The sequence below is a fragment of the Pantherophis guttatus genome, chromosome 7 (assembly GCF_059756535.1).
Source record: "Pantherophis guttatus breed Tessera chromosome 7, ASM5975653v1, whole genome shotgun sequence".
Taxonomy (NCBI): domain Eukaryota; kingdom Metazoa; phylum Chordata; class Lepidosauria; order Squamata; family Colubridae; genus Pantherophis; species Pantherophis guttatus.
In genome coordinates, this window is record NC_142069.1 from 53911966 (window position 1) to 53924608 (window position 12643).

The window sequence follows — 12643 nt, forward strand, 5'->3', positions numbered from 1 at the left end:
GCTGCTGTTGTTTTTTAAAACTTTAATTTGACTGCTTTTGACATTTTTATTGTTGAAATGGGCAGCCATTGATAAATAAAATAAAAATAAATATTATGGCTCTATTGCATAGACTTCACTGACCTAATCTCAATCATGAACAATGTGATGTGCCATATATAAATGACAAGCCTCCAAGCACCTGTTTCAGAAGAAATGCTTCATGTTAAATGTGAGAATTATTGCAAACTACAGCACTGATTCTAATAGCTACCATTCTCAGTTTCCAGCAAGTCTAGCCCGGATGTATTGTCAAACAACCATTATTCTTAACGGGCAGTAAAGGAGTTGAAATGAATCCACTATAAATGGCCATGAGTAATATTTTTTTGCATTGTACAACTGCAAGGCAAAGCTCAAACAATGCACTCTTCTGCCACACTTTAGATAAAAGGTCCATTTACTCCATTGCAGCCCAGGCTGAGATGTTAGGTGGGAACTTTCACTGGTCTGTCCTTAAAAAAAATTATTTGTTTCTCCATAAAAAGAAATAACAGTGTGATGCTTTGGTCAGAGCAGTGAAGTTCAAGTTGCACACTTTGGTTACAACTGCTGGGATTGTCCCTCAATAATATCCAGAGGGCAACAGGTGCCTATTCCCTTCTCTTTTGGAACAATCTTGTATAAGTGTGTACATTCCAGTTTAATTTGACCTTGTTATTTAAGTGCTATATATGGGTAGGATTTTCAGTTCCATGTCCTATTCTTGGCAAAAGCTATGTCTTTCTTCTTTATTTCCATTATATATTATATATAGTTGAGAAAATTCAGCAGTGTAGTGGTAGACTGAGGATTTTAGAAATATAAATATCATTTAGAAAATAAATATTAAACTAGTCCTATCAGGAACAATGATACTAGTTAGGGAGACAGTACTGACTTATCATAGTGGTGGATACAGAAGGCCTCAAGAGAGACAACATGACATAATACCTCCAGCCAAAATTGTATACTATGATCCCATGGTCTCAAGGATTACATGTAGCTTCATTTACTTTGATTAGAATTAGTGCTATAGTTCAAATTTTCTGGATCACATTTCTAAAGGTTTTTTTTTTAAAAAAAACCCAACAAACAACTGCATATTACTTTGTAATTGTATTTCTAACATGTGTCTGTATATGAGTTTGCATTGTATACTGTATTAATAAAGGCACAAGGGTCTTTGGCTTATGCTTATGGACTGACAATGCACAATCAAAGCTTCCTTACTGAGTATAGAATTTATTTAGAATCAGAAACGTGCTTGCTTATTTCAACAAGAGCAAGAGATGTTTTTATTGCTTAATCCTGCAGAAATAATACAGTTCTTTGAGACTGACTTGGGAATGATTCTCCATGATATATTTTTTCTGGCATAAGTAAAAACATGCACACACAACACACTTGAGTTTCAGAACTCAGGCTATAAGTCATAGAGACAGAATTGTTGCTGGTAAATAGCAAAAGGCTGGAACAGGAATCTTATTACATTCTTTGACAAAATGACAAAATTAGTGGACCAGAGGAATGCTGTTGATATAATTTACTTGGACTTCAGTAAGGCGTTTGATAAAGTAGACCATAACCTACTACTTGATAAAATAGAAAAAGGTGGGTTAGACAGCATCACCAGCAGATGGATTTGTAACTGTCTGACCAACACTCAGTGTGTAGTCCTCAATGGAACTGCATCTACATGGAGGGAAGTATGCAGTGGGGTACCCCAAGGCTCTCTTTTAGGCCTAGTACTCTTCAACTTCTTCATCAATTATTTTGAGGAGGGGTAGATAGGGAACTCATCAAATTTGCAGACGACACCAACAGAATAGCTAACAGTTGGCTATTCTGCCTAGCAGAATAGCCAACACTCCAGAAGATAGGTTTAAGATACAGAATGAACATTGGGCACTATCTAACAAAATGAAATTCAATGGTGAAAAAAGTAAGGTTCTACATTTAGGCAAGAAAAACAAAATGCACAAGTACAGTATATGTGGTACCTCACTCAGTAGTAATAACTGTGAGAGGGGTCTTGGAGTCCTAGTGGACAATCATTTAAATATGAGCCAGCAGTGTGTTGCAGCTGCCAAAAAAGACAACACAGTTCTAGGCTGCATAAACAGAGGGATAGAATCAAGATCACATGAATATATCACATGAAACCACTTTATAATGCCTTACTAAGGCCACACTTGGAATACTGTATCCAGTTTTGGTCACCACAATATAAAAAAGATGTTGAGACTCTAGAAAGAGTGCAGAGAAGAACAATGAAGATGATTAGGGGACTGGAGGCTGAAACATATAGAGAACAGTTGCTGGAACTGGGTATGTCTAGTTTGATGAAAAGAAGGACTAGAGGTGACATGATAGCAATGTTCCAATATCTCAGGGGCTGACACAAAGAAGATGGAGTCAAGCTATTCTCCAAAGCACCTGAGGGTAGGACAAGAAGCAATGGGTGGAAACTAATCAAGGAGAGAAGCAACGTAGAACTAAGGAGAAATTTCTTGACAGTTAGAACAATTAATCAGTGGAACAACTTGCCTCCAGAAGTTGTAAATGCTCCAAAACTAGAAGTTTTTAAGAAGAGATTGGATAACCATTTGTCTGAAATGGTATAGGGTTTCCTGCCTAAGGAGGGGGTTGGACTGGAAGACCTCCAAAGACCCTTCCAACTCTGTTATTCTGTTCTGTTCTGTTCTGTTCTGTTCAATAGAAAGAAAACAAAAATGGATTTCTACCAGGCCAATTAAACAGTACTTGGTGAAGAACTAGAGCTCATCACAAAATGTATTTTGAGTTCCAGATAATATTACTCCAGTAGCATTTCTATTACTAGAAAATATTGCATTTGAGTATGATACACAGAAGTATTTTATACAATACCATTAATATATTCCAACACAGACCATATAGATTTATTATATTAAGCAATATACTGATCATTTAAAAAAAAACTACCCCAATATATAAATAAATATTTAAGAGTTGATCTATAAATGACTTACAAAAACTTTGGATAGTTATTTTCCACTTGTAACCTGGCTTGACTATTGTGATCAGTGTATAGCCAAGTCTCAGGCAGAATGATGATATCACAAGCAGTTTCAAGTGACTCAAAGATCCCATATCAATATTTTCCTTCATCTTCCACCTCCCTCCTTTTATTTATTTTTTTAAAGATACATTGAAGCTGTTTTGGGGAAACCGAAACAGGTTTCCCAGCTCTCAGTGCAAATACAAGAAAACCTGGAAGAATTGCAGTAATGTAGCTAAGAGTTACAGAGCATTCGCCATGGTGACACAACAATGACATTATGTACTTGCATCTCACCTTCAAGCAAATACATGATGACATTGAAGTCATGGTTCATCCCTTTCCCATTTCCAATGAAGAAGTCAGTTTACCTAAGACCTCCTTAAACTTGATCAACATAACATACAACATGAATTATGATTGGCAAGTTCCAGGTTTTATTTACATTTAGGATGTCTGTGTCTACCTTCTAAAAAGGTTCAACTGAGGTAAAAGTAACATTAATAAAAAATAATAAAAATGTAAAAGAAAAGACATAAAAGTAACCAGTAAATACAATAGGAATAAAAGAATCTATCAACTGAAGTTATTAAAATTGCTCACAAATCAAGGCCTCTTAATAAGAAGTCAAAATTCAAAAGTTCAAGTTCAATTTTGCAATGAACTCTGGGCATTAAAATGTTGATTCTCTTCACAGGGTTTTATAACAATTATTGTGATAACCTGAATTTCTTTGTTATAAAAGTACTACATAAATAGTGAGAATATAGTCACTTATGTGGATAGACTCTATACAACTTACTTCTGAATTAGACACATAAATGAATACATGATAATTTATTAGCTGACCTGCTTAGGAATCATCAAGAAACTATAACAAAGTAAAGCAAGAGTGTGTACACTGGTAGAATATTCATTTTAAAAATAGGAAAGCTAAGGTTATTCACAATGTTATAGATCATAGAATGTTGGGGAAAACACAGATAAAATACTAATAAAGAAGCAGAATATTTTAATGCCTGATAAAATTTCTATCTATGCAATATGAAGTATGGGGGGAATTAAAGGTAGCTCCCTAATTACAGCTGATAGTAATGGTAGTATTTTTTAAGAGAAAAAGTATTTGAATGCTATTTGTATATTCTGAGGATGTCTTATGGAAACTGAACTAGGAAAAAAACAAATTTCTATCCACACAGAAGAAGGGTTATAATGTACATTAATACTGGAAAACATTCAAAAGAATTTAGACTTTTCAGTTTTACTTATCTGAAGGGGCCCTTGCAAACAAACATGAATTACATGCAAGATTGTGCAAGCCTAACTTCCGGATGCAAAGGCAGCAAGATGAATCATCCTGCTTAATTACCTACCTACTAGTGGAACTCCACTCATGGTGGAAAAAAACAAATCTTGAATCTATCTGAGGCAGAGGGAAAGAAGATAGGGGGATATTCATCAAAACATTGAATATGGGGAAAGGGATAAATTTTTCCATCTAGTATTATAACTCAAATGTGTTCCATGGAATCAAAGTCAACAAATTAGCATGTTTATTCTTTTGATATTCAGTAATTCTGTCAGGCATTTGAATTCAACCATCAAAATCTATAAGTCTATCACTTAGTTTATATCCACCAAATACAAAATGTGCTTGGTCATTCAGACATTTAATGTCTTTTAAGTTATTTAGTAGCCAGTGGTTTTCCCCTTTTATAATGACTGCAATAGCAATAGCACTTAGACTTATATACCACTTCACAGTGCAAGTTCAAAAGGTTGCCTTAGCATGTCAGAAACTGAAGGAAATGGAAACTAGATAGGAACTCTCTTCTTCGGTCCATGATGTATTATGGAGGCATTGAATTTGGCAGCTGTCATTACAGGTAATCCTCGACTTATGACCACAATTGAATCCAAAATTTATGGTGCTAAGCAAGACAGTTGCTAAGTGAATTTTGCCCCATTTTATGATCTTTCTTGCCACAGTTGATAAGTGAATCACTGCAGTTATAAAGTTATTGACATAGTTGTTAAATGAATCAGGCTTCCCCACTGATTTTGCTTGTCACAAGGTTGGAAAAAGCTGATCACATAACCCCAGGACATTGCAACCATCATAAATATGAGTCAGTTGCCAAGTGTCTGAATTTTGATCACATGGCCATGGAGATTCTGCAACAGTCATAAATGTGAAGAATAGTCATAAGTTATTTTTTCAGTGCTGTTGTAACTTATACATTGTAAATGAACTGTTGTAAGTTGAAGACTACCTATAAAAGAAGAAAAAAAAACATTTTTGCAATCTCCAGTTTGGATAGTCTGTCTTGACTAAAATTTAGGTGGGAGAAGGGGAGCTATAAAATCTCATAGATGAAGAAAAGGGTTGTAACCTATACAAATCACAAGCCCCAGAATGGAATCTTTCCAGTTGCTTTCTTTGGAGTGGATCCTCCAGAGCATACCTGGATGATTGGCAAAACCGAAAATTAAACAAAAACAACTCTTCAACGTGTCTAATGGGTGGGTATGTTGCACTTTTACCTTCCAGAGTAGTCCCCTAAATCGCTACCTGAGTTTGGAACGATGAACAATTTTTTAAAAAATGTTTTGTTTAACCTCTCAAGTTGCTTGCCGGCTGCTATTGGTGGGCATTTTCCGAAAGGGAGGGTTCTGTCTGGAAGGAGCGGCTGGGGATGCTACCCCGTCACATGATGGAAATTTCCACTCTTTTGACTCTTTGTCAAAAGGAGGAACGAAAAGAAAGGAGGGCGAGGTGGAGGGTGTCTGCTCACACTTCCTTCTCCGGAGCAGTACAACTTCTGGTCCGAAGGGTCTCCCGTAACCAGACGCGCCTGACAATATCTCGGCAAGTATACGGAAAGCTCTCCTGAAGCGGTCCTTGAAGCTCACCCCAAAGCCGCTGCCTTTTGCCACCAGTATTCCAGGTAAGAAAAGTGATCTTCTCGAGCGGCAGATACCGGGCGACCTGCAGCTGCGCGTCATTGGGAGAACACCGCGCTGGTTTTTCCTTTTCAAATCGTCCCGCCAGGGAGGGTGGCTGAAGCGGATGGCAGCTACGTCGATAGCAAACGGGGGGAGGTGGTGACGCGCGCGCACACACACACACACACACACACACATACACACCCGGCTGCACGCCGTCGGAGCGATCCGGCCGAGCTTTTGTTCCGGCGAAGCGTTGCAGCCGATCTGGAAAGGCAGACCGGCGGGGGGGGGGGACCTTGAAATGGGGTGGAGAAGGAAACAATACAGTGAGAGAGGGGCAGAGTGACAGAACAACGTGCAGGAAGGCAAAGCAAGGAACAACGCAACGGTGACGGGCAACTCGGGGCTGATTTGTATCAAAAAAAGAAATTCAGAAGGTTTATAATTAAACGCGCCTACTTATACAGTGCATTTAACAGCTATAAAGCACGACTGGATACAGTCCCTTGCAACTCCGATTAAGGCTAGAAAACTTTCTTCAGATCTCGCTCGTGGCTTAAGGGTAAGCAACGGGTGAGCAACAACCCGAGTTCAATCTCGAAGAGCTGGTTGCAGAGGACTGACCCGCGCCGCTTTTTAATTTTTTTCCCCGAAGCGAGAAGGCCCAAAGGCAGGGGCCATTCAGCAGGCGTGACTGAGTCAGTTCGCCCTCGTCAAGCCGCTGCCTTTCAGACGTGTTTGGACTCCAAGCCTCAGAGTTGCGGGCACGGCTAGATATTCTGCGAGCCGAACACATCTGCAAAGTACCCGCTTATGAGGAGGGGTCGCCGAAAGGTTCCAGGGACGGCGGATACGCCACGAGCGCTCCAAGCCAGACTGTGGCGAACGGCTCGGTATTAAGGAACACCTTGGCTCGTGGCGGCGACTGAGCAGGCCAGCAGGCTACCCTCGCCTCTTCCTCCTTTCCGTCAGGAAAGGGCTCTCGGGCTGACTGGGCAGAGGGCAGCTGTCAGAAGTACCTTCCTCGGCGCGCGGCTACAGGGGGTGTGTCGATGTGAGGCTCCTTGAGTCTGCGATAGGGTCGGCCGCGAGGAACGCTAGGATCGGTTGGAGGAGTGGGGATCTCCTCCCGAGCTCGGCCGGGCTCGTTGCCTGAGAGAGCATCTCTCTTTAGGGAGGGAGCGCTAGGGAGCAATGTGTCTTCTGCTCTTCATCATCATCGGTGGCCATTCTTGGATTTAGTATAGATGGGTTGCTCTCAGCCTGAGGAAGGGTGGCTGGAAGACAAGGCATCTTAAACCTTGAGTTGCTATGATCTCCAAATATGAATAAATAGATTTATGTGCCCTCCCCCAATGTTTTCATTGGGGTCTGAATTGGGAAAATGTAGTTCATATAACACACACACACACACACACACACACACACACACACACACACTTTTTAGATTTTAAACAACAAAACTGTAACTTTTAATAGGAAGGATGAGCTTGCTTACTTTTTTCAAAAATTTGATTTATATTTGATTTATATTTGATTTATACTTCGGCATAGTTCTTATAATCCAACTTTTATTTTTGAGACATCTATAACTTCCTCATTTGTTTTGGCATTATCTTTGCTCTTTATAGCTGGAACTTCTATAAATCCTAACTGCTATTCTTCTCACTAGGCTGAGCAGAACTGGGTTCTGAGAGCAGTCTAGGTTTGCAAAAGCCTTATGCATGGAAAGTAGCCTTGTGAGCCTTATGCATGGAAAGTAGGAGTCTTGCTAGAATTTGCTGTGAACTTTGGACAATCGTCCAAACTGTCCATTTGCCCAAGGAGTGAGGAAACAAGTTCTAGAAGTGATCATGCTTTGTGAGAGCAAGACGTCCCCAATTGTAATCTTTTCAAATTTCCTTGTGTCCCCAGGGGTGATCATGATCCACAATCCAAGAATACCTGGCCAAGACATTGTTATGCAGAATATAACAACACTCCAATAACAGGAAATTATTTCTTCATGTTCTACCTTTCAAGAGAATTCAGCCAGTCTAATGGTATAGTTTTATGCAAGACCAGTGGGATACACTCAACATGAATATTAAAATCATTTATGAATTGTGACAGTTGGACATCATTTCTTGATCTTTCCTTTTAGTTGCCTTAAAAACATCCACACACCTGCAAGTTATTTGTCTAATACCCAGTAAGTAACAGCTTTGTAGATATTATAATTTTTCAAGGCAGTTGTAAGTCCATCTCAGAGAAACATTAGGTTATGGAGGCAATGCTGTTCACCTTGTCACACAGTTTGTCTCACTGAAGCTATGATAACTTCCAGCTCTTCCAGTAGTTCACTAGAAATGCCAGGAGTTCTGCAGGTATGCAGCAAATACACAGAATCCTGGGTAAGGTCAGAGTGAAACAAAGTATGTACCATATTTATCGGAGTATAAGACGCAGCTTAGTTTTTGGGAGGAAAATGGGAAAAAAATCTGCCTACCAGGTATTCATCCAGCTAGTGTCCTCAGTCTGGTCAGCTTCAGCACATTAGTTTGCTGGTTTTGAGTGCGCGCACATGCTTTTTATCCCCTGCTTGGGGATAAAAAACAGCTTCTAAAGCAAAGCTGAGAGGGAGCAGCAATGAGAAAAAACAGGCAAAGCATTGAGATTGCTTCACTCGCTAGCACCTCGTTAGGGCTGAAAAAAAGCTTCTGAAGCACAGCTGAGAGTCAGAGGGAGCAGGCAAAGCTCGGAAAATCAGAAAATCGCTTCAAGGGCTGAAAAAAGCTTCGAAAAAGCTACATTCGGAGTATAAGACACACCCAAATTTTCAGCCTCTTGGGGGGGGAGTGCATCTTATACTCCGAAAAATATGGTAATTGCACTGCTTTGTGGAGCAGTTTTGAAGGAGTGCTTTGATCTTTAGAACTGGGGATCAAGTTGCTTCATGGAGTAGCTTCAAAGAGGCATCATTGAAGCTTTGTACAGTTGCATTTTCGATCTGTATCCAAACAATATACTCCAAGGCTAAGCCTAAACACCACGAGTCATAGCCATATTAATATTCCCAGAACAAACTGCTGAGGACCAAAGTATTTCCCACTATTTAGTCTCACCTTTGTTCATTTCCCTTTCTGTCATAGAATTGCAAAAATAAAGGATTCATGAAAAGCGTATTAAACTGACTTTTCATGATTCTGTGACTAATGAATATTGAGTGATGGCATATGTTTAAAGTATGGGTGGTTATACTTTAGTTTTCTGTACTAGATTAAAATCCTTCGTTGTTGCACATATAGTTATTTGACAATTAGAATATTTGTAAGATGAGATACAGATTTTCTAATCTATAATTCTGCAATAAATCTGTATTTGACAGGACTAACATAGAAATCCCAATGTTTTCATTTTAGATGACAAACTTGCCATTTTGAGGATATGTGAGCACTCTGACAAAATAGCTGCTGGGTAAATATACCTAAGCACTAAATAGCTACCAAGTGGGATAGAACCAATTACAAAGCACCAGAATACCAAAATACTTCTGCCATTCTCTCCCTACCACCCCGATTCCTTTTGTGCTTTTTCTGGGCAAAAAAAAAAAAAAACCAATTGGTACAGCTACCCATCAAATGTATGATGTCTACTTGGGATCCAGAAGTAAAATATTCCTTAGGTATCCCAAATCAGTTGTTGCTCCTCCATATCTGACCTTTAAAAATTGCAGAAGATCATAAAATGCAAAGACTTGCAAATAGAAATGGAATTGACTGTGGCAAAAAATAGCAATAGCACTTAGAGTTATATACTGCTTCATAGTTCTTTATAGCCCTCTCTGGGCTATAAGCAGTTTACAGAGTCAGCATCTGTGGTGGGTTTCAAATTTTTTTACTACCGGTTCTGTGGGTGTGGCTTGGTGAGCATGGCATGGCATGGTGAGCATGGCATGGTGGGTGTGGCAGGGGAAGGATACTGTAAAATCTCCATTTCCACTCCAATCCAGAGGAAGATTACTGCAAAATCCCCATTTCCTCCCAATCAGCTGGGACATGGGAGGCAGAGAATAGATGGGGGTGGGGCCAGTCAGAATTTTTACTACCGGTTCTCTGAACTACTCAAAATTTCCACTACCGGTTCTCCAGAACTGGTCAGAACCACCTCTGGTCAGCATATTGCCCCCAACAATCTGGGTCCTCATTTTACCAACCTCAGAAGAATGGAAAGCTGAGTCAACCTTGAGCCAGTCAGAATCGATCTCCTGGCAGTGAGCAGTGAGTTAGCCTGCAATACTGCATTCTAACCACTATGCCACCATGGCTCGTCAAATATAGTACCAACAGTAAATAGGCACCTTGGCAGAGGTGAAATCCAGCAGGTTCTGATAGGTTCTGGAGAACTGGTAGCAGAAATTTTGAACAGTTCGGAGAACCAGTAGCGGAAATTTTGAGTAGTTCAGAGAACCAGCAAATACCATCTCTGGCCCCAGAGTGTGGTAGGAATGGAGATTTTGCAATATCCTTCCCCCAGGAGTGGGGAGGGAATTGGAATTTTGCAGTATCCTTCCCCTGGAATGGGGTGAGAATGGGGATTTTACAGTATCCTTCCCCTGCCACCCCTACCAAGCCACGCCCACCAAGCCACACCACGCCCACCAAGCCATGCCCACAGAACCGGTAGTAAAAAAAATTGGATTTCACCACTGCACGTTAGGTACAATCCAGGTGGTGATGGGAGCGACATGGAGTTCCCATGTGACACCTCTCCTGCGCGAGCTGCACTGGCTCCCAGTGGTCTTCCGAGTGCGCTTCAAGGTTCTGGTTATCACCTTCAAAGCGCTCCATGGCTTAGGACCTGGTTATTTACGGGACCGCCTGCTACCACCAATAGCCTCCCACCGGCCAGTACGCTCCCATAGAGAGGGGCTCCTCCGGGTGCCGTCGGCCAAACAATGTCGGCTGTCGGCCCCTAGGGGGAGAGCCTTCTCTGTGGGGGCACCTACGATTTGGAACGAGCTCCCCCCGGAGATACGTAGGATCCCGGATCTGCGCACCTTCCGCCGCGCGCTTAAGACTTTTCTATTTTATCAAGCTGGCCTGGCCTAAATCTTCCCCCTTTTTAAATGTGGAAATTTTAAATTTTTAAATTTTAAATTCGTCTTTTTATAGGGGTATGGGTAAGGCATTTTAAATTGGGGAGCCATTTTAGATTTAATTCTGTTTTAAACGTATTTTAATTGTTTATATTGTATGTTTTTAACTTTGGCTGTTCACCGCCCCGAGTCCTTCGGGAGAGGGGGCGGTATAAAAATCTAATAAATAAATAAATAAATAAATAAAACATCTGGAATATCACTTGGATTGGGCTTGACATATGCATGCTACTTTTTCCTAATTTCCTAATTAGGAATTTCCTAATGAGGTCCATCTAACCAGATCTAATTCTAATAAACTACTAAGCCCAGAAGATAGCTGGGTGCTGTCGTCTCTCATATCAGTTAATTAATGGCAAAAGTTCTTAGCATTTTTTGAAACCCATATGATGAAACCTGCATATGAAAGAAAGGTTTCTTCCAGTATATAAGCTACCCATTATCTAGGGAAAAATTGCAAGTCTGAGTTAAATGTATATGTGTGTGCATTAGAATATGACTTTTCAGAAGGTAGAAGCACAGATTTCAGTTACCAGATCAATCAGAATAAATGGAAGGTATAGTTATAACTCTACATATATGGACACACATATATATGAAATAAATTCCAGAAACATTTTTTTTCCGAAACAGACCTAGAATGGCAGTGGGCACTGGGCACTGACCATAAATTGTCACTTTCTTGTAGCAGTATATGATAGATTATGGATTGAGTGGCAATGTGAAAGTGATAGAGGTACCTCAAACATTCAGGCATGTTTCTTCAGAAGGTTCGCTGTTTCTTAGAAGCAGCATGACAACTATGTGATGCAAAGGTTGCCATGGTGAGTTCACATCCTTTATTTAATGCTGTACCAAGTAAACAGCCACTTAAGTCATTGCTGTTATTCACTAAAGCTGTCAGCATTCCTGTCACCATTTCACTGCCTGCCTTGTTTTGACAGAAGCATGGCTTCTGGGAAGGTCCAAGCAAAAGTATGAGGGCTACAATAATAGGAAATAAGCAAAGCAAAATGTTCTCAGTTGACATTATTTCAAAGATGTAATTTCTATGCAACAGTTTTAGCATCTTGTATTGGAGAGCAACAGGTTCTCCAGCGGAACCAGTTCACTCAATACTGTTCATAGCCTCAGTCTTGTTTCAAGCCAATTTTGAGACTGTTGTCTATGGCCCAATAAGTAGATTATAATTTCATGTGCCTGTATTTACAGTATATACATTTTTGAAATTTGGCTCAAGTGTTTCAGGCCCTTTTTTCATTTGTTATATGTGAATGTCTTTCATCCTCCTTCCCCATTTCAAACAATATTAAGGAGGGGGATCAACATAATCAAGGGAACATTCAGAAAGCCTAATTCTCCTGTTTCTCTTGTTATAGGTCCCACTCGCTATATAAGTGAACTGAAGTGAGTAGTATTAGGGAAAGGGGAAAAAGAGAGGGACTGCTTTAATTCTTTTTTTTTTTTTAATGAAAACTATGCTTATTTCCTACTGC

General features: G+C 40.1%; 1 protein-coding gene across 6 annotated transcripts in view; it reads left to right on the forward strand.

Moving 5' to 3' along the window:
- The first annotated feature begins 5740 nt into the window (after positions 1-5740).
- Positions 5741-12643, forward strand: part of SLC38A4 (solute carrier family 38 member 4) — a 56620-nt gene continuing 49717 nt past the window's right edge. For 2 of the 6 annotated variants that reach the window (XR_015728981.1, XM_060690097.2), the window contains exons 1-2: positions 5753-6009; positions 7925-8201. The gene's annotated coding sequence lies outside the window, so the exon portion shown is untranslated. Of the gene's footprint in view, positions 6010-7924; positions 8202-12643 lie in introns of all 6 variants that reach the window. The other 4 variants (XR_015728982.1, XM_060690113.2, XM_060690142.2 and 1 more) reach the window with 3 other exon arrangements.